The sequence below is a fragment of the Danio aesculapii genome, chromosome 22 (assembly GCF_903798145.1).
Source record: "Danio aesculapii chromosome 22, fDanAes4.1, whole genome shotgun sequence".
In the NCBI taxonomy this organism is placed as follows: domain Eukaryota; kingdom Metazoa; phylum Chordata; class Actinopteri; order Cypriniformes; family Danionidae; genus Danio; species Danio aesculapii.
Window position 1 is genome coordinate 35,963,850 of NC_079456.1, and position 23,843 is coordinate 35,987,692.

The 23,843-nt window shown below is 36.4% G+C and overlaps 1 long non-coding RNA gene across 1 annotated transcript; it reads right to left on the reverse strand.

The window, feature by feature from the left end:
* Window positions 1-7,988: 7,988 nt before the first annotated feature.
* Window positions 7,989-14,564, reverse strand: LOC130215724 (uncharacterized). The gene is made up of 3 exons (XR_008835735.1): window positions 14,360-14,564; window positions 13,081-13,192; window positions 7,989-8,167 (listed from the first exon to the last, which is right to left on the reverse strand). It is a non-coding gene; the product is annotated as an uncharacterized LOC130215724 (long non-coding RNA).
* Between the last annotated feature and the right edge of the window lie 9,279 nt (window positions 14,565-23,843).

Consider the following 23,843-nt stretch of genomic DNA (forward strand, 5'->3'; position numbering starts at 1 on the left):
TATTAAAAATGAAGTCACAATTACGAGTTTATGTCTTGAAATTGTAACTTTATTCATTCATTCATTTTCTTTTCGGTTTAGTCCCTTTAATAATCTGGGGTTGCCACAGCAGAATGAACCGCCAATTTATGCAGCATATGTTTTACGCAGCAGATGCCCTTCCAGCTGCAACCCATCACTGGGAAACATCCATACACACACACTCACTATGGACAATTTAGCCTACCCAATTCACCTGTACCGCATGTCTTTGGACTGTGAGGGAAAGCGGAGCACCCGGAGGAAACCCACGCGAATGCAAACTCCACACGCCAACTGACCCAGCCGAGGCTCGAACCAGCGACCTTCTTGCTGTGAGGCGACAGCACTACCTACTGCGCCACTGCTTCACCCCGAGATTTTAACTTCATATCTAATCATTAGATTTCTTAGACATTTGAAACTTTTTATTCTGCGAAAATTCCCAACTTGCTAATACATCTGGCTGTTACAAACCCCTGATGTTAGTCCAGGGGATGGTGGGGTTTGACATTTATTTGTGATTAAAATATATTTATACAAACAGTAAATAAGTGCTAAAGACAACCAAAATAATACCAAAATTGTGATTTTATTTCTCCAACAATTCTCCAACAAACTTGGGAATTTTGGAAGAATAATATATTGGAAATGTGGCAAAAATGATTAGATATAACATTGAAATGATGACTTGATGTCTTAAAATTTTGACCTTAATAATTAACATTTTTTTAAAACTTTTATTCTGCCAAAAGTCTCAAGTTGCCAAATACCTTATGCTTTTTAGTGTGTGCTATTGTGGCTTCTACATTTAAAATTGTGTTTTTAAAACTTTATTTTAAATGCTTGTTTTATTTATATTTACTCTAAGGATTCTGTCGTTTATTCATTCATATATTTATTTTATTTTCAGCTTAGTCCCTTTATTAATCTGGGGTCTCCACCGCGGAATGAACCACCAACTTATCCAGCATATGTTTTACGCAGCGGATGCCTTTCCAGCTGCAACCCATCACTGGGAAACACCCATACACACTCATTCACAATCATACACTACGGACAATTTAGCTTACCCAATTCATCCAATGTCTTTGGACTTGTGGGGGAAACCGGAGCACCCGGAGGAAACCCACGCCAACACAGGGAGAACATGCAAACTTCCGCACAGAAATGCCAACTGACCCAGCCGAGACTCGAACCAGAAACCTTCTTGCTGTAGTTCTTGCTGACACCCTTCTGTAGTTTAATCTTATATATTTCCATAAGTGGACTTATTTTCTGACAAATTATTACTCTGCAGTTGTTCAGAAGATGAGCTTTGGCTATATAAGTTGTATAAACACAGGTCATTCTCTGTTGATTTTGAGTTCTCTCAAATTTCAGGGCATAGCTGAAAAATATTTTCACACCTTCTCACAATTAAGACTTTATGTCTTTTAAAGTTTGACTTCATATTTAATAATTATATTTTTGGCACATGTTAAACTTATTATTAGCAACTTATTATTTGTCCAAAATTCACAAGTTTCCAGAGAGTTGAAAAGCTATCTGGTAACTTGTGAACTTTGGAAGAATAATATGTCAGAAATGTGACACAAAAAAATAATTATTCAACATGTCTTTAAATTTTGACTTCATATTCAATCTTTTTTTGACATATTTTAAACTTCTTATTCTGACAAAATTCCCAAGTTCCCAAGAGTTTTGCAACTGTGAGGTAATTTTGGAAAAATAATGTTGGAAATGTGTCAAATATTCAATTATTAGATATGAAGTAACAATTGCGACTTCAAGTTTTTACATTTTAACTTCATATCTAATGATTTTTTTTTTTTGTTGACACATTTGAAACGTTTTATTCTTATTATTAGCTACATATTATTCTTCCAAAATTGACACGTTGCCAGATAGTTACAAAACTCTCTAGCAACTTGTAAATTTTGGAAGAATAATATGTCGGAAATGTGTAAAAACAAATTAATTATTAAATATGTCTTTAAAATTTGACTTCACATGTATTTTATACATATATATATATATATATATATATATATATATATATATATATATATATATATATATATATAGTTGAAGTCAGAATTATTAGCCCCCCTTTGAATTTCTTTTCTTTTCATAATATCCCAAATGATGTTTAACAGATTCAGGAAATTTTCACAGTATGTCTGATAATATTTCTTCTTCTGGAGAAAGTCTTATTTGTTTTATTTAGGCAAGAATAAAAGCAGTTTTTAATTTTTTAAAGCCATTTTAAGGTCAATATTATTAGCCCCTTTAAGCTATATATTTTTCGATAGTCTACAGAACAAACCATAGATATACAGTAACTTGCCTAATTACTCTAACCTGCCTAGTTAACCTAATTAACCTAGTTAAGCCTTTAAATGTCACTTTAAGCTGTATAGAAGTGTCTTGAAGAATATCTAGTCAAATATTATTTACTGTCATCATGGCAAAGAGAAAATAAATCAGTTATTAGAGATGAGTTATTAAAACTATTATGATTTAAAATGTGTTGAAGAAATCTTTGAATCTTTAAAACAGAAATTGGGGGTAAAAAACAGGGGGGCTAATAATTTTGACTTCAACTGTGTATATATATTTATTTATTTGTGTATATATGTTTATTTATTTTTATTTTTTTTATTATAATTATTTTGACATATTTGAAACTTCTTAGGATTCAGCTTAAAGTGACATTTAAAGGGGGTTAATTAGGCAAGTTATTAAGTAAGGGTAATTATTGATTGTTTGATATACTGATTGTATATCAGTGGTTTGTTCTGTAGACAATCAAAACAAATTTAGCTTAAGCGGGCTAATAATATTGACTTTAAAATGACTTTAAAATTCTAGTCAAAATAAAACAAAGACATCTCCAGAAGAAAAAATACTGTGAAAAATCTCTGAATCTGTTAAACATCATTTGGGAAATATTTGAAAAAGAAAAGAAAAGTTCACAGCATTCATTGGCGAATCATTTTGACTTTAAGTGTAAATAAAAGCTTAAAAAAAGATCCAGTTTAAACCGCCTGACTCAGCATAAGCTGACTTATTTACTAAACACCAGCTGTGAGCGAATTATTACCCTATACACGATTTCAGAAGATAAGTTTGGTCTTGTAAGTTCCTTAAACACTGATCGTTCTCTGTTGGCGGAGGGTTTTATGGAGTTTTCAGCCTCTCTCGGCTTTATTACTGCGGTGACCACCTACCGAGCAAACGTTGCACGCTTCCCCACAAAGCAGCGTTTTTAGTGCTTTAAGGGCAAGTGCAGGGATTGCGAGGGCAAGTGAGGATTTAGCATCGGGGATATGTGTGCGTGTGTGTGTGAAAGTTCAGACCAGCTTGTTTGAAATGGGCTTAACCTTTGGCCGCCACAGGCAGCGTGAGAGAGAAGATCGTGTTTTGTTTTGGGCAATCTCTGTAATGTCAGTGATTGAAATCTGAAACTCAGAGATCAGAGGGAAAAGAAATAATAATAAAAAAAGCTGTCCGGTCTTTGAAGGGTTGATGCGTTTGGGCTCGACTCAAGGTGTTTTGAGTTTCCTGTGAGTTCGGGTTCTCGACTGCGAAACTGAAACACAGATTCATCACCGCGAAATGGGTAGTGGAATTAATTTGTCAAACTGCTGCACATTTGTGGATACAGTTTTCACTCAGGGATCGCTAGTGGAGTTCCTGCACAGTTAATTACAAACTGCATGTTTTGGGATTATGGTTTAATGAAGCTACTTTAAATCTCATCGTTGCAACATAATATGCTGTAATTTTGACTTTAACACCGTGTCCTGACAACACAGGTATATTTTCCATGTTAAAAGGAGTTTTTGTGTTAACTATCTGTGACGGCGACACACACAAATTCTATTTTAGATAACCAAGGCTGAAAACGTACCCCTATATACATTTCTGGAGAGTATCAAATATGTCCTAGGAGATACGTTTTTTGCAGTTTTTGTTTTCGAGAATCCACCAGAGGCCGCTGTGTACGCTTTTTCAGATCTCAGATTTCTCTCGCGAGTGCCATTCGCACCTGCTCTTCTCACGTAAATCCACCAAAGGCCGCTGTCGACTGACCGACTGATGAAAAGCAATCTACAAAAAGAAAAGCCCTCGCCTGATTTTACCACATTTTTAGATTTCAGTTAAGCCTTTAAATGTCACTTCAAGCTGTATAGAAGTGTCTTGAAAAATATCCAGTCAAATATTATTTACGGTCATCATGGCAAAGATAAAATAAATCAGTGATTAGAAATGAGTTATTAAAACTATTATTGTGCTGATACAAGAAATTGTATGTTGAAAAAAAGCTTCCTGTTAAACAGAAATTGGGGGAAAAATAAACGGGGGCTAATAATTCTGACTTCAACTATATATATAGAGAGAGAGAGAGTCTGTGGTGGTCATGGAGGAGTGGAGAACATGAGACTGATTCCTGTGACGCTCCAGAGACAGACGAGTCTTCGCTGAGGCCAGCTTCCAGCCTCCGCCGCTGAGACTGCAGCTCTGCACAGGACGTTTGGCCAGCGGAGAAATTAAAATGGTCGTGCCCAACTGAGCCTGGTTTCTCTCAAGGTTTTATTTCTTCACTTTCGCCATTTAGTGAAGTTTCTTTCCCTCTCCGCTGTCGCCTCTGGCTTGCATGTTTCAGGATCTGTAGAGCTGCGCATCGTTGGATTTGCTCTTCAGTGTTTGGACTCTCAGTAGTGATTATTAAACCACACTGAACTGAGCTAAACTGAACTGAACTTAAACACTACAAACTGAACTACACTGTTCCTATTTACTGTGACCTTTTATGTAAAGCTGCTTTGACACAATCTACATTGTATAAGCGCTATACAAATAAAGGTGAAATGAATTGAATTGAATATATATTATTATATTATTATTATTTTTTCTTATTTTGACATATTTAAAACTTCTTATTCTGCCAAAATTTTAGCAAAATAGTTTATTTTTAATAATTAATTTCTAATAACTGATTACTTTTATCTTTGACATGATGACAGGACATAATATTTTACTAGATATTTCTCAAGATACTAGTATTCAGCTCTAAGTGACATTTAAAGGGTTAATTAGGCAAGTTAGGGTAATTAGGCAAGTGATTGTATATCAATGGTTGTTCTGTGGACTATCAAAACAAATATTGCTTAAGTTTATTACTGACTTTAAAATGAGTTTAAAAAAATGTGAAAAATGAGTCTCATTGCCCTCGCCTGATTTTACCATGTTTTCAGATTTTACCACATTCTCACCCTGTGATTTACATGTTTATTTTATGTTTTGACTTTTTTGTTTTTGTCTTACCTGCTTTCTGAAATCGTTCTTCATCAAACTTGATCCCCGTCGTCGTGGTCATCTCCTCTCTGCGTCTCAAGTCTGCTGATGTACATGGCGAGCCACTGGACAAACTGGTAACAGCAGGAAGCTGTCCATACGGAGGTAAGCAGTCAGCTGGTGAACGCGAAAAGGAACGGCGTCATACCGCACTGTAGCGTTCGTTTTAAAGACAAAATGCAGCCATATGTACTTCTGGCTACATAATTTACGATCTCCAGAAATGTATATAGGGCTACGTTTTCAGAATGAGCCTATGTTGATTTTAGAAATAGCTTTTTAAGGTGTCCGCGGATCCTTAAAGAGCCCCTATTTTGCATTATAAAAGGTCATATTTTGGTTTTGGGGGTCTCCAACAACAGACTGATATGCATGCAAGGTCAACCCTTTCATTGTTTCATAATATACATTTATTTTTACATAATTATCCTGACTCCCATATGAACTGTTCAGCGTGCATTTGTTCCCAAACCCATCCTTTTCTATCCATCCATCCATTTTCATCTGCTTTTCCTGGGCCAGGTCACGGGGGCAGCAGTCTCAGGAGAGAACTTCAGACTAGCTTCGGTCCTAGCTTCTCCAGGAGGATCCCAAAGACATTCCCAGGCCAGCCGAGAGACATACCCCCTCCAGTGTCCTGGGTCTTCCCCGAGGCCTCCTCCTCCCGGTGGGACATGCCTGGAACACCTTCCTAGGTAGGTGTCCAGGAGGCACCTGGAACAGATACCCGAGCCACCTCAGCTCCCATCCTTTGCGTGAGGCTTTAAACCCTTTATTTCCCAAAGCCGAATCTCCATCTCTCAGTGATCATAATGTTCGTGTCATGATCAATCCCATGCTCCGCTAGTGTTTGAAGGGAAAGGCACCATTCACATTTTACCAGGTCCGGCAGTTCATATTTGATGCGTGCAGGAAAAACATCCCAACACAAGACGAGTCATTTATTTGACATCAATAGTTTTAAACACAGAATCAATAGTTGTAAACAAGCCCATAATAGGGGCTTTTTAAAAAATCTCAATAGTATATAGATACGGTATATAGATAATAAAGAAAAGTTTGGGAGGCAGACACACTCTGTCAGTTTAAAACTAGATTAAAGGCACATCTCTTTGCATTAGCTAAAGGATTGTTAGGCTGCATTAATTAGAGCAGCCGGAGCCAGGAACACTTCTCAAAAGACATTATAATTTGAACGGCATCTACGTTTATGTTAGTCTGTTTTTCATTATCCTGAGGTCTCCATAATCTTGGACCAGGCCGTATCCTGAGCAGATGCTGTGGTGGTCGTGGAGGAGTGGAAAGCATGAGACGAGTTTCTGCATTGATCCTGTTGGCCAGCCTGAACACCCGCCGGTGACCTACTCACACCTGCAGCTTCTTCACGATGGACGTCCAGCGTTCTCCAGCCTCCGGCGCCTATACTGCAGCTCTGCACAGGAAGTTTGGCCAGAGGAGAAATTGCCGTGCTCAACTAAGCCTGGTTTGTCTAAAGGTTTTTTTTCCTTCACTTTCATCAATTGGTGAAGTTTGTTCCTCGCCACTGTCACCACTGGCTTGCTTATTTGGGAATTTCTGCACATCGATGGATTTGCTCTTCAGTGTTTGGACTTTCAGCAGTGAACATTAAACCACACTGAACTGAGCTAAACTGAACTTCAACTCTGAAAACTTGACTGACACCGCTTCGGTCTACTCGAACTTCTATGTGAAGCTGCTTTGACACAATCTACATTGTAAATGCGCTTAAGAAATAAAGATGAATTGAATTTAATTGAATAATAATTAGTCTTAAATGTCTTAAATTTGCATTTCGAAGGTCTTAAAAATGCAATCGAATCGACCCCGAAAACCGGTCCCAATTTGCATACTTATACAACGCCCTAAAAGTATGTGTGATGTGAAGGGAAAGTATATACTTTTGAGTGTGTAACAGAAGAGTATGCAAGCTTTAGGACATACTACTTCCTCATTAACAGATCTTCATGTTCCTTAGTTACGTCCCCTGTCAGTCATCTCGACACATCATCCATATTTCTTTCATATTTAATTACCTTCCATATTGGAGAAGCAGCAGCAGATTAATCTGCGAGTCATTCGTGTAGAGAAATCTCCTCGGGTCTTTAGATAATTATGCGTTTAGAGGTTAATGTCCAAACATATCTTGATATAAGTTCACATTGTTGTTGCAGATGAAATATAACAAGTGTATTAAATTTAAAAAAATGTGATTTAAGTTATGTCCATCACTACCCTACTGAAAAAAACAGCTTAAACTAGCCTAGGCTTGGTTTTAGAGGGGTTTTGGCCACTTTCAGGCTGGAAAATGACCAGCTAAAACCAGCTTGACCACCTTGCCAGGCTGGAAGCTCAGCCAAAACCAGCTATGTCCAGCTTACCCAGGCTGGTCAAGCTGGTTTTAGCTGGATTTAGCTGGTCATTTTCCAGCCTGACCAGCTAAGACCAGGCTGGAAATGGCTGGAAACCAGCCTGGAAATGGCCAAAACCCCTCTAAAACCAGGCTGGTCAACCAGCTAAAACCAGCCAAAGCTGGATTTTTCAGCAGGGTAATTAAAACTATTCTTTTTATTTAAAAATACAGCAGAAATAACCAACTCCAGGTGAAAATCGACTTAATGCTTAATACAAAAAAAAACATCAAGTATTTGAGTATTTGAGTCTCAGACAGCAGAAGCTGCAGGTCTGTAAGCTGAGCTCCTGCACCTGTTGTTCTGCGCTGAGCATTGACTTGTGACTGAGATCTTCCAGTTCTTCCTGTCAGATTCTGGAAGAGAGAAAAAAAAAAAGAGTTAAAAGTGGTGGATTTCGGTGTGGGTTCACTGTCCGTCAGGGTTTCTCTGCTTGTTTGACAGTGAAGAGCTGCAGTTAATTTGTGGAGACAGATGGTACTGTACAGCCTGGCACATCTCAGCACATCTCCGGAGTTTCCTCAGCTACAAAACTACTGAACAGGTTGTGTGTGCAAGAAGTTTATTATGACCTTTAGGCCTTCAAAAATCGATTAATTAACCGGTGCAGTATTTTGTGATTCACTTTTTTTATTTGTATTTTTTTCAGTTTTTTACGGTCGTGAATTGCATTATGGGATGTTGATTTCTGTTCAGTCGATTTTTGATGTTTAAAATTCAACTTTACAGTTAACCAAAGTGACTTTTATTGACATTTTTGTAGTTTGATAGAATAACTGAAAGTGTTCGCTACCACAAAAGATGCGCAAATATAATGTAAACAAAACACTTCAAGTTTGAAAATATGTGAAGTTGGTACTTTTCTAAAATCAACCCTGCAGGCCTCACTAACACCAATTCCGCCAGCAACCCAGCTTTCCCATGTGGTCTCCCATCCAGGTACTGTCAGAGTTGCAGAAAGCTAGCTGCCAGCCATATACAGTATAGAAGTGTCTTGAAAAATATCTAGTCAAATATTATTTACAGTCATCATGGCAAAGAGAAAATGAATCAGTTATTAGAGATGAGTTATTAAAACTATTATGAAAGGTCATCAGTTCACCAAACTCTGTGTTTACTGAGTGTAAACAGATACAGAGACACTGGAGCGTTTTAAAGCCATGATTCATCAGCAGATCACTCGTATGTCAGATTATAGACGAACCAGCTGATCGACGTGACTTTGAAATGCTGGGAAACACTCGTCACTACATTGTTCATTTACCAAACGATGCATCGTACTATGATAGTTCAGCCATGAGGTATGTCGTTGTTTGGGAAACGCACCCCTGGTCGGCTGAAGTGTATATTGCGCCCTCTGGTGAATTTACGCGAGAAGAGGACCATCGAGATCATCAAAAAGCGTACACCTCAGAATCTGGTGGATTTGCAAAAACAAGAAGTACGAGCAGACATACCTCCAGTTACGTATTTCGCACTCCCCAGAAATGTAGACCTGGGTACACATCGGTAATCAGCCTGGGATGTATTCAACGGTAAACTAGAATTATTTTTTGCTCTATATGTTTTCGTTGATATGTAGGGGTTGCGTTTGAAGTTGGTCACAACTGATGGAAAGCAGAAAGCATGACGTGTTCAACCATTCCCTTTCTTCACATTCTGTTAAACCCAGACTAATGCTTTGATCTTATAGCTATCATTTAAATGCGTTAATGTAATTCTCAAATATTAATGTCAGAAATGGGACCCAAATAAGACAAATGTGTGTATTTTTATTGGGTGGCTTCTGTGAATCTGCAGATCGTTCTGCCTGGAGACTTGAACCTGCCGACCGTATCGAGTATGTCCGAGAATAGCAGTGCGTTTTCTGATGTCTGTAGACTAGCGGTGTGTGTGTGTGGGCCACGTTTGCGTCTCTGCCACATGTTCACACGTACTCAAACACATTTCACTTCACTTACATGCCTGCGCTCTCAGGTCAGCGCACAGTCACAGATGTCAGCTATGAGGATTTCAGCGGTCAGAGGAAACCAGCAGATGTAGACAACAACAGTGTAAAAAATGCCGGGTTTCACACAATCCCTTCATGTTGTCCTAACACAAATCGATTATGTTAACTTAGTTGTTTTTTGTTTGTTTTTTTACAAATTTAAGTGGATTGAACATAAAAAGATTCAGATCTGAGTGAATGATTTGGTGCAGTTAATGAAAATATTAGTGGCTGCTTTAAAGGGACAGTTCAACCAAAATTGAAAATTCAGTAATCATTTACTCAGCATTCACTTGCACTCTTTGAATTTGGTGTTCAAAAAACTATGATTAAAAATACATAAATATTAATATGTAATAATGATGTTTGCTGTTTGTTCAAACTACTTATTTAAAATGAGCTGAAACAACACGATTCTCGAGTTTAATTTTAATGTTCCTAAATGAATCAACGGTTTTATTTACGTCACCTCATACTTTAGTTTCTCATCAAATCTTGACTGACCAAATGCTCTCTAGTATCTGACATGCCCCTTCTCGTTTGCTTTTCATTTGATCCGCTTGAGGGCAACCACTCTCACTGGGGGACAACTTAATTATTTTATGTTCAATCCACTTAAATTTGTAAAAAAAAAAAATCTGAGTTTATTGTGTGAAACCTCTATGGACCCCAACTGCCAGAATAAACCCCCACATTTATAATTTGGCTTCATTCACTTCTATTGTAAATGTCCCTCTCATTATACACTGTAAAAAAAAAAAGTTTTTTATTCAGTTTATTCAAGTTGTCCCAACACAAATTAAGTTAACGTAACAACTTTAATAGATTGAACATAAAACAATTAAGTTGTCCCAAAAAAAATCAAGAATTGTGTTGTTTTAGCTCATTTTAAATTAGGTCAACAGGCAGAAAAAAAAATCAATATATATATATATATAGAGAGAGAGAGAGAGAGAGAGAGAGAGAGAGAGAGAGAGAGAGAGAGAGAGACAGAGAGAGAGAGAGAGAGAGAGAGAGAGAGAGAGAGAGAGAGAGAAGTCAGAATTATTAAACAAATTAGATTTTTTTTTCTTTTTTAAATATTTCCCAAATTATGTTGAACAGAGCAATTAAATTTTCACAGTATGTCTGATAATATTTTTTCTTCTGGAGAAAGTCTTATTTCTTTTATTTCGGCTGGAATTAAAAGTAGTTTTGATTTTTTTATGAACCATTTTAAGGTAAGTATTATCAGCCACTTTAAGCTATGTATTTTTTCAACAGTCTACAGAACAAACCATCATAATACAATAATCTGCCTAATTACCCTAACCTGCCTAGTTAACCTAATTAATCTAGTTAAGCCTTTAAATGTCACTTTAAGCTGTATAGAAGTGTCTTGAAGAATATCTAGTCTAATATTATTTACTGTCATCATGACAAAGAGAAAATAAATCAGTTATTAGAGATGAGTTATTAAAACTATCATGTTTAGAAATGTGTTGAAAAAATCTTCTCTCCGTTAAACAGAAATTGCGGAAATAAATAAACAGGGGGGCTAATAATTCAGGGGTGGGGGACAATAATTCTGACTTCAACTGTGTATATACAGTTGCAATGACAATTAATTGTTTTGATTTCTGAGGAGTAATTCTTGCTTTTATATTGGAAAAAGTGAGTATTTTAACATTTACAGATGGATTCAAGTCGCTTTCAAAGTACAGTACGTGTCTTATTACACTCAAAAAATGACTTTTGCTGTTTCTTTAAAGTATACTTAATTTAAAAGTTCAAAATTTGAGAGTTGAAACAACACAATTCTTCAGGGGTTTTTTTGGGACAATTTAATGTTCAATCTACATACATTTGTATAAACAATTAAGTTAACTTTACTGATTTTAGTTGGGCCAACATTTTTTACACAGTAAAAACACTGTGATTAGTTACTTAAAGCGAGTAAACCAATTGCTTAAAAAGCAACAAGTTGACTTTACAAAATTAATATAAGTAAACCCATTGTAACTTGGAACAGTTAAGTTGACTTAATATAATTATGCAAATAGTACTCACTTTTTAAAATAAAATAATCACTTTTTTCCACTACACCTTTATTATATTAGTTTTTTTTTCCCAGCTTTTCTGTATCTAGCAAAATGACAGTAACTAAAACATATCTGCTCTTCCAGACTCCATTGTGTCTTCTACATTCAATACAGGCTATAATTGTAGATTTTATAGACTTAATGAAGCATCAAATATGTAATAATAGTCCGACACTGTAAAAAGGGATTAGTTGACTTTAAAAAAAAAGTGAGTACAATTAGCATAATTATAAAAATGAAGTCAACTTAACAGTTCAAAGTTACAATGGGTTTACTTACATTATTTTTGTGAAGTCAACTAAGGCAATTGATTTACTCGCTAACTAATGACTTTTTACGGTGTACACTCAAATCACTTTTGCTTCTTGTTGTTCAAACTACTTAAATTAAAATAAGTTGAAACAACACAATTCTTGAGTTGTTTTGGACAACTTAGTGAAGTTTCACAAACTAATTTCGAGAGGAGCATGTGATATGACTGACTGCAGATGGCCACTCATCTACATTCACTAGTTAGCCAATCAGGTTAACCCCAACTCACTATAAGTAGCCTAGCTAGAACTACTCTCTTATCTTCGTTTTCTGAAGAAACCCGCATCCGCCCCTTCTCCTCCTTTCTTCCTTTACCACGGGGAGCTCTCGAGAACCAGCTGATCTCGTACTCCCCTCATATGGACCAGGCGGGAGCCCTGGGCTCACCTATCTCCGAGCTCAGGGTTCTCTCCCGGGACAGCATGCCAAACCTGCTAACAGTTGTCAAACAATATCTAAGTGTGAACTCTTGAAATTATTTTATATTCAATCCACTTCAATTCATAAAAATGATTAAGTTAACTTAATTAAACTTGATAAATCCATTTGTGTTGGGACAACATGACGGAATTGAAGGAAATGTAGGAAACCACCTTTTGTTCATTTTGGACATCTTGTTTTTTACATTTAAAAAGTCATTAAGAATCTGATTGGCCATTTTGACTTGTATTGTAATTACCTCGTATCTCTTAATTGTGGTAAGTTTGCTAATTTTTGTGCAATTAAATTTATGCTACAAAAAGATAACAACATTTCAGACTATTTTAGCCACATAATTAAAGCACCAGTTCCAAAGTTTTATAGTTGCATTTTAAAAAGCATCAGAAAGTTGCCCTTGCAATGTGTAAATGACAGAAATGTCTTTTTTTTCCAGAAATATTCTTACATATTTTGAGTGGATGCCATGGTAGTGATGTTTAAACTGGCCCCAGGCTGATACGTTTGAGAATTTTGGCTTGTACAGAAAAAAACACTACTCATCAAACATTTAGGGGAATCTGGAAAAGAAGAAGAAGAAAAAAAAAGAGGCTGTGAGCCGAGGATCAGAACAAAGCCATTCTCTCTTCTTGCTGTAAATGCATGCACATGTATTTAATATATTTGATTGCATTAGCATTTTCTCCTGCACTTGTTGTCGTGGGCCAGATCTTCACCCCTGGCCATTGAAACACACAGTGCAGAACTCGGAGCATTGCTGTTTCCCTTCTACGTGTTCAGAAGTCCAACACACACACACACACACACACACACACACAATTTCCACATAAGATATGCAGATTTATATATTTTTTACTTTGATTTAGATGGATTTTTTGAGTAATATATAATTACTAGTATCTTTCATTTAATAAATTCGCAGTTTTGGTTGAAAGCATGCCAATTAAGAATTAGCGTCAAACCTTTTGTTCTGTACCATGACCTACATTGGCATGAAATGGGTTATTAAAAGGAGAAAGAAATATATAGGGCAGGAACTTTGATCATTTCAAGCTGACTGTAAATTGTAAGAAAGGGACAGGGTTTATGTGGACCGAATAGTAATTATATATATATATATATATATATATATATATATATATATATATATATATATATATATATATATATATATATATATATATATCACACACACACACACACATATATATAAATATATATATATATATATATATATATATATGTGTGTGTGTGTGTGTGTGTGTGTGTATATAGATATTTGTATATGTGTATGTGTATATATATATATATATATATATATATATATATATATATATATATATATATATATATATATATATATATATACATACATATATACACACATTATATATGTCAATTTGTAGATTTTTTTTTAAAGACTCTTTTATATATTTATTGGAAAACATAACCAAAAATGTTTATTTTTAATATAATTATTTTATTTTCATCATCATTAATATCTATGAAGTGTATCTTACAGTGTAATTATTCGGTGCAATTATTTTAAAGTGCATTTTGATTCACGTTGCTTGAGCCAAATTTTTAATGTTTTAAAAAATCCAATATTTTGTATCCAACACAGGCTCATTCTGAAAACATAGCCCTATATATATTTCTGGAGATCACAAATTGTTACAGTGTGGTGTGACATTGTTCATTTTTGTGCTTACCAGCTGACCGCTTACCTCTATATGGACAGCTTTCCTGCTGTTAACGTTTGTCCAGTGGCTCACCGCATACGTCGACAGACTTGTGATGTGGAGCGGAGTTAATCGTGACAACAAGATTAAAGTTTGGCGAAGAACGGTTCCGGAAAGCAGGTAAAACAAAAACAAAGCCTAAAAAATAAAAACAAAACAAGTAAATACTAGAATGTGGTAAAATCTGAAAATGTGGTAAAAATCAGGCAGCCGTGAGGGCTTTTCTTTTTCTGGATTGCTCTTGAAAACACTATAGGTTGGGTTTAGGGAAGGAGGAGAGTGGGCCAGTCGATCAGTCAGTCAGTCGACATTGGGGGATTTACGCGAGAACAGCATCGTGGATTCGTGAAAACAAAAACGGCAAAAAAGTACCTCCTGGGACGTATTTGGCGCTCTCCAGGAATGTATACAGGGGTACGTTTTTAGAATGAAGCAGAGTTGTTTGTATCTGTACAATGGCAATTTGCTTAAAAATTACAGGGTCAATTCAATCAACCAATCAATAATAAGGAAGGACATATAATAAGATGCCAATTAAAATAAATTCATCTTATTATTAATATTATTGTTAGAAGTAGTAGTAGTGGAAGTAGTCGTTTTATTCATTTGTATTGGTTTATTTTAGTATTGTTATCAATAATAACACTAATAATATTAATAGAAGTTATTTATTAAAAGTAACAGAAATCTGATTGATTACTAATATTCAGATATAATGCCAAAAATATTAATTGAAAACAGTTAAATAAAAATGTACTATTGCCTAATAGAATTTGCATTATGGCATTTTAATAATAAAAAAAACTGCAAGGTCATATACAAACATAATAAAATACAAGTATATTTTTCATTAAGGACATTGAATCAATTTACTGGAAGACATGACATTTTATAATAAACAAACACATAATACTAAATAAATAAATGAGTTACATGTAATAACAAAAATCGTTATTGAAAATAGTTTAGTATAATCCCAGAATTTCAATATTTATTATCGGCTTGTTTATACTTGCAGTGTTAGTTTAGCAAACACACCCACAACTCAACATAACCACAGCCATTTTTGGTATGGCCGCTATTATTATTAGACACACCCCTTACTTCTGATTGGCTGCAAAGAACTCTGACATTGTAGTCACTGTAGCGTTTGTCAAATATTTCATACTGCACCTTTAAGACATTAAAGGTCTCGTGAAGTGCTTTGGAATGTGCATTTTTTTATTTGATGTTTGACGTAATCTCAACAGAAATATGAAGAGGGGGCGGGGCATAGAGTAGCTCCTCCCCTTTTGAAAAAATCCCAATAGCGTTTTGTTTTTATGACAGCTCTGCCAGTGAGAGCAGTTGAGCTCGAGCTCTTCAAATAAAAAGCAAATGAAAAGGGGGCGGGGCTTATCAGAAAGTAGAGAGCATTTGATTGGTCAAGATAAGATGAGAAACTGAAGTATGAGGTGATGTGAAATAAATGTTCATTCATTTAGGCGGAAGGGACTACAAGCTTTACATGTTCATATCAGTTTTATATCTAAACGCAAATCATGTCACAGTTTTTTTTAGCACACTAGCTTAAACATATTCTTTAAGACTAACATATCGACTCTGACGCGAGAGAAATTAGAAATCTGAAAAAGCGTACACAGCAGCCTCTGATGGATTTGCAAAAACAAAATCTTCAAAAAACTTCCCTCCTTGCAGTGTAAGTTTAGCAAATGCACCCACAACTCAACAGGACCAGGCCCCTTTTTGGTATGGCCGCTATTATCATTAGACACACCCCTTACTTCTGATTGGCTGCAAAGAACTCCTTTTTTTTTTTTTTTTTTTTTCGATGTTTGACAATCTCAACAGGAAAACGAAGAGGGGGGGGGGGCATATAGTAGCTCCTCCCATTAAAAAAAAAACACCCAATAGTTTTGTTTTGATGACAGCTCTGCTAGTGAGAGCAGTTGAGCTCGAGCTCATCAAATGAAAAGCAAATGAGAAGGGGGCGGGGCATATTAGATAAGATGAGAAACTGAAGTATGAGGTGATGTGAAATAAATGTTCATTCATTTAGGCAGAAGTGACTACAAGCTTTACATGTTCATATCAGTTTTATATCTTCTAAACGCAAATCATGTCACAGTTTTTTTTTAGCACACTAGCTTAAACATATTCTTTAAGACTAACATATCGACTCTAACGCAAGAGAAATTTGAAATCTGAAAAAGCGTACACAGCAGCCTCTGGTGGATTTGCAAAAACAAAATCTTCAAAAAACTTCCCTCCTTGCAGTGTAAGTTTAGCAAATGCACCCACAACTCAACAGGACCAGGCCCCTTTTTGGTATGGCCGCTATTATTATTAGACACACCCCTTACTTCTGATTGGCTGCAAAGAACTCCTTTTTTTTTTTTTTTTTTTTCGATGTTTGACAATCTCAACAGGAAAACGAAGAGGGGGGGGGGCATATAGTAGCTCCTCCCATTAAAAAAAAACACCCAATAGTTTTGTTTTGATGACAGCTCTGCTAGTGAGAGCAGTTGAGCTCCAGCTCACCAAATGAAAAGCAAATGAGAAGGGGGCGGGGCATATTAGATAATAGAGAGCATTTGATTGGTCAAGATTTGATAAGGCGATGTGAAAAAAAATGTTGATTAATTTAGGCGGAGGCGACACACTACAAACTTTACATGTTTATATTGGTTTTATCTCTTCTTAACGCAAATATTGTCACTGTTTTCTACCACACTAGCTTATACATATCATTTAAGACTAGCATACTGACTCTAACATCTAAAAAACATTATTTTAATTTCACTGAACCTTTAAATCTATGTTTCAGCATCAGTCATGACCAGCTCTCAGACCGTGGTTGTCCAACTCTCATGTGGCCACAGAACATTAATCATTTTGTCCATTTAAATTACTCATTTGCCACTAGACTTGAGCCTAACTGCAGCTAGCATAAACATGCATTTTGGCGCATTACGTTATGCAAAATCATAAGCACGTCTGAACTTAAGATAAGTCGCCCAAAAGGATTTTTAAACCCAGAAGGATTTTTGAAGGAAATAGCTTAAGTGATCTTTAATATGTTTGAAAAACACATTACCTTAGCAGATGCGGTGTGAGCCCAGTCGCTATCCCCTGAGAAATGATAACTATTCTCAGTTGAATATATTAACACTGCTAAAGTCTTCAGCTCAAGTCAGATACTGACAGAATTTATCGTGTGAAAAGGCCACAATTTAATGTTTGCTATGAATGCGTAATGCTATTGAAGCTAATATTTTGGTTAGGACTGTACACATTTTCCTTGGAAGACAAACTAGCGTAGCTGGATCTGAGCGAAAGACAGGAATCGCAGGAAGGAAGGAAGGAATTTGACAAAGTCCAGAGAATATGTTATCCTGAACATGATCCCTCTGCTCTCTTTGAGGCGAAAATATGCTTGAAACTCATAGACACTCGTGAGAGAGGAAATACTTTTCAGTGGACGTCTCGTTCAGCCTTGGAAAACTAGCGCTGACGGATAGCTGCAATTTAGCAGTGCAAACTTTACGTGTTGTGTGGCTAACGCGATGATATAAATGTGTAAACAAACCCCAGTGTCTTGTTGACGTCCACTCTAGCACACTGGCCATGTGCTGAAATAAAATGTCCACAGTTCAGGGAAGGGGGTTACACAACATTAGCATTAGCATCATTCGTCGACATAAAGAAAGCAATATTTGACCATTTGTCTTTGAGACAGCAAGAAAAATGTTATTTTACAGCTGCAGGGCATGCTTTAAGTCGTGTACAACAGCACGTTTAATTTACAACCATGTTGTAGACTAGCATTGATGTATAGCTACATTTTAGCAATGCTAATTTAACATGTGGCTGGATTAGGTAATGACTTAAATATGTCAACAAACTTGCTGATCCAGGGAGTATCCAAAAAAAATACAAATAAAAACATACAAAGACTTATGGAGGGGGTTAGATTTTTAGCATTAGCATCATTCATCATCATCAAAAATTTGAGGATTTGTCTTTAAATAATAAGAAAAGATAATGTACAGCTGCAGTTAATCCAAATTTACATGTTGTGCAGCTTCTAGAAGATCATGAAATGGGAATACTTTTCAATTCAATGAAAACCTTTTGAGCTAGCATTGATGTATAGAGGAATTACCAACCCAAGTCACACACAGGGGCGTAGCAACCGGGGGGGTGGGGGGCGGGGGGATCCGCCCCCCTCACTTTTAGAGACAGACCATTTAGAAACAGGTGATTAATAATTATATGAACATATGATTTCATACAGCCGTCCCCCCACCTTTAAAATGTCCGCTACGCCCCTGGTCACACATGACGTCACACGGGTTCCCGGTTGCAAAAAGAGACCGGTTGCAATAGTAACTTGTGGTGCTGTGCGATAGGATGCCAAATTCGGTAGGAGTCCAAAAATAATAAACTTAACTTTTACCGTATACCACACTGCTTTTAATGCCAACTGCCGCTAAAAAGGAGCTGAAAGGAGTGAGGACCTAATTAAAGCTAGTCAGGCTGGGTGATGACCAGCTCAAACCAGCTTGACCAGCCTAGCCAGGCTGGGAGCCCAGCCAAAACCAGCTATGTCCAGCTTAAACCAGGCTGGTCAGGCTGGATTTAGCTGGTCATCTCCCAGCCTGACCAGCTAAGACCAGGCTGGAAATGGCTGGAAACCAGCCTGGAAATGGCCAAAACCCCTCTAAAATCAGACTGGTCAACCAGCTAAAACCAGCCAACCAGCTTAGGCTGGTTTAAGCTGGATTTTTCAGCAGGGAAAACAACATCCTCAGCCTCATACTATATGGTTAGCAACATTAGCATTAGCATCATTTGTCAACAAAGTAAAACTTGATCAATGACCTGACAGCGAGAGATAGTAATGTGTTTCAGCATGCGGAAAAGACCATTTACAGGGGCCAGAAGTGTAGCAATGTAACCTTTATGTGTTGCACATGTCTACTTGAGCCATAAAAACTACAGTAGCATTGACTATGCTAACTTTATGTTGCACGATTAACATGATGAATTACATGCTGAAATATAACATCCACAGCCACGTGGAACGACTTCATTTCATGTGTTTCATACTTTAATTCAATGTGGAAAAGACAGAATATTCCAGAAGACAGCAATACAAATGTGGTGTTGTGTCACTCTCAAGCTAGCGTTAAGGGATAGCTACAGTTTATCAATGCTAACTGTGCTTGTTCCACGATTAACATGATGACTTTAATATATACAGTAGACTTAAATGGCTTGTTGACATACAAACTAGTGATGTGCTGAAATACAATTTCCACAGCCATGCGCACAGTTACACAGAATTAGCATTAGCATAATTTGTTGACATGAACTAGATAGTAAAACGCAACCATTTTTCTCCTGCTGAGTGTTAATTAATGATTGATTTCACCCTTGAGAGTACAAAAATAATTTACAGCTGCTAAGAGTGTAGCAATGCAAACGTTATGTATTACACATGAAAACTAGCGTTGACAAACAGCTGAAATTTAGCAACCCTAAAATATTGTGTACCATTAATATATGTTTAAATCTTGTGGATATCAAAGTAAAGATGTGGCTGTGGAGATGTCATGTCAACACATGCAGGAAGCTCCACAGCATTAGCATTAGCATCATTTGCTCACAAAAGTAAAACTGTACAAAACACTGTATAAAGCTGTTCAGACTTTACATGTTGCACTAGCCATAGATGAAAATGTAAATGCTATTCATTGAGCAGATATCTACAATTTAACAATGCTATCTTTATATACTGAGACTTAAAAACAAACCACTAGCAATGTTTTTAATTAATAAAACTTCCACAGCCTTATGAGGGAGCTACAAATTAGCATTATTTGTCATTAGCATGATTTGTTGACATGAACTATAAGGTACAACTTGAGTATACTTCTCCAAGGTTGTAAAGAGATAATTCATGGCTGCGTCTGAAATGGCCTACTACTCAGTAGGTACTTCATTTGAATTCAAATGTACTACTCGACCATTATAAATGTACGTTCTATACAGTATGAATGTGAGCAGTATGAATGGAACTCAGATTGTACTACATCTGCCATTTTGTCATCATCAATTGACCTAGCCATGTCAGTTGTGTCGCTTCACTCCCATTCATGAATTATCTCGCGCGTGTAATCATGGGATATCGTAGCGTCCATCGAATGCACACTTCAGAATCTTGCTGGAAGTAGTGGGTCATCTGGGTACTTCTTTCATACTTCTATGAATTCAGACATACTACTCAACTCGCATACTGTTTTTAGAATACTGTGGAAGTATGTGATTTCAGAACGCAGCCCATGTTTTTTTTTAACCCTCAAGACGATTATAGATTACAGTTGCCAGGAATTTAGCAGAGCGGGTTTTTGCTACAATTTAGCAATGCTAACATGTAAACAAACCACTATAGCAATGTGTTTAATAATAAACTTCCACAGCCTTATGAGGGAGCTACAAATTAGCATGATTTGTCATTAGCATGATTTGTCAATATGAACTAGAAAGTAAAACTTGATTATACTTCTCCAAGTTGTCGATTCTTAATTCTTGTTTTCCTTTCACCCTCAAGAGTATTATAAGGTTATTTACAGCTGCCAGGGATTTAGCAAGAGCACGTTTATGCTACAATTTAGCAATGCTAATTTTTACATGTTGCAAAATTAACAGGAGTTAAACGCATAAACAAACCTAAATGTCTTGTGGAAGTTTGCTGTGAGACACGGTGAAATGGAAACCAAAACTAGCATTAGCATCATATACAGACCAAAATAGAAATAACTCCAAGTTAATTAGCATGGAAGCAATTAAACTTTACAGTGAGAGTCGTAGATGATCACTGGCCAGGAAATACGTTTCAAAGAATGACACAAAAATATTTCAGAACAGATAGCTACATTGAACAATGCTAAATCAGTAGCTGCCTCCCAAATAGCACACTATACACTATGCACTCATGCACTATGTAATTATGCACTTACACACTCAACAGCATAGTAGGTGTATGTAGTGTCATCAAAATGGTACACTACTGTTTTTGTACTTCACGGTAATTCAACCCGTTTCCCTGATGACGTTTGACGGTTGGCAAATCAGTGAAATTAATGAACAAAGTACCAAATAATACCCGCCGTGAGTATTACCGCATTCACCATCGGGAGGCGCTATAATCACTTTCATATGAGAATTTCGCTTTCACAATCCAAAATAAATAAAGTTATCCAACATGTGCGCCCGATAGCTCCGCCCCTTCCGCTACATGAACAAAGCAGCGGTTGTTGAGTGCGAAGTGTCCACCATTCCAACACTTCATTTAACTGGCTGAATGAGTGCATCATCCGGGTAATTAAAGTGCACTTATTTTTAGAGTTTTCAGTGTGAACGCACTACTTACACTGTTTTATGCTACAAAAAATGGCGTAGAATAGTGCATAAGTATGCAATTTGGGATGCACCCAGTGTATTTTTGTGACTGATATGATTGCTGGAATGTGTAAACAAACAGACTAGAGTTGTGCTAAATTAAACGTAGCATTAGCATGAATTGTAGACATCTTCTAGAAAGAAAAAATTCAACCATCATTCTCTGAGATATTGAGAGCGAATTCAGGTGTGTTTGCTTCTTCCGATTTAAGACAGAAAAATGGCATTACAGTTGATATGAATGCAACAATGCATAACTTTACATACTGCACCACGTCTTCATTAGATGTGAAAACTAGCATTGACCGATTGAGAGCTACGGTGATTAACATGATGAATTAAATGCATAAACAAAACCGTCTAGTGGAGTCCCACAACATTAGCATAGCATCACTTGGAGACAAAATAGAAAGTAAAACTTCTCAAGTTAATTTGCATGCTAGCAATTCAAACTTTGCATGTGTTTTGAGTCAAAGACGCTCGTGAGGCAGGAACTATTTTCAAAGCCTGCCATGAAACATCTTAAACTAGCTTGACAGATAGCTAAATTGAAAAATGCTAACTAATGTATTGTGCGACTGATGTGATGACACAAAGTGTAACAAACCCAGCTAGCGCTGTGCTGAATAAAACTTCTACAGCCTCACAGCGGGAGTTACTCAACATTAGCCTTAGCATGATTTTTCATTCAACTTTGCATTTTTCTCTGAGATGTTGAGAGCTGAATTTATGATGTGTGTTGCGTTGTGTGTTTTAGATTTAGGACCAAAAACGACAAATTACAGCCCCCAGGAATACATCATACAATATACTTTACAAAACTGCATATGTCTTCATCAGCTGTGAAAACTAGCATTGACCGAGAAACTACAATGATAACATATGAATTAAATGCATACCAACCAGTCTAGTGGAGTCCCACAACATTAGCATTAGCATCATTTGGAAACAAAATATAAAGTAAAACTTGACCATTCCTTTCAAGGCAAACAAATTAGACTTGCGATGTGCTGAAAGAAAACTTCCACAGCCTCACAGAGGGAGTTACACAACATTAGCATTAGCATGATTTTGTGTCAAAATATAAATAAATAAAAAAATACATCAAGATTTAATTCCCATTGTCCTTCTAAATACAACATACAGTACAGTAGGAATCCTATTAGGATATTATTAGCCCTAATAGGATATTAAATGAACCACAGACACTCAGGAGACATTAAATACTTTTCAAAGCATGGCATAAACACATCTCAAACTGGCTTTGACAGATAGCTACGATTAATTAATGCTAAATTATGTGTTGACTAACAGATTGCTAAAATGTGTAAACAATCCTAGCTAGCGTTGTGCTGAAATAAAGCTTCCACAATCTCTGAGAGACTTACACAACATTAGCATTAGCATGATTTGTTGACACTCCAGAAAGTAAAACTCAACCTGCAAAACATTAGTATTAGCATCATGTGGTGACAAAAGAGTAAGTAAAGCTTGACAGTTTAATTGTCTTCAAGACAAACAAACCCCGGTTAGTGGTGTACTGAAATAAAACTTCCACAGCCTCACAGAGGAAGTTACACAACATTAGCATTAGCATGATTTGCTGAAAGTAAAAATAATAGCCAAATAATAATTCAAATATACAGTACAACGAGAATCCCGTTGTTTAAACTTTAGATAAAATAAGAAACACAGACACTCAGGAGACATGAAAAATTTTTCAAAGCATGCCATAAACATCTCAAACTAGCTTTGCCAGATAGCTACGATTAATTAATGCTAACTTAATGTGTTGTGTGATTAACATGATGACTAAGATGTTTAAACAATCCTAGCTTGCGTTGTGCTGAAAGAAAACTTTCACAGCCTCACAGAGGTAGTTACACAACATTAGCATTAGCATGATTTGTTGACATCACAGAAAGTAAAACTCAACCAAGATATTAGCATTAGCAAAACATTAGCATTAGCATCATTGTACAACAACAATTCTTTTAAACAA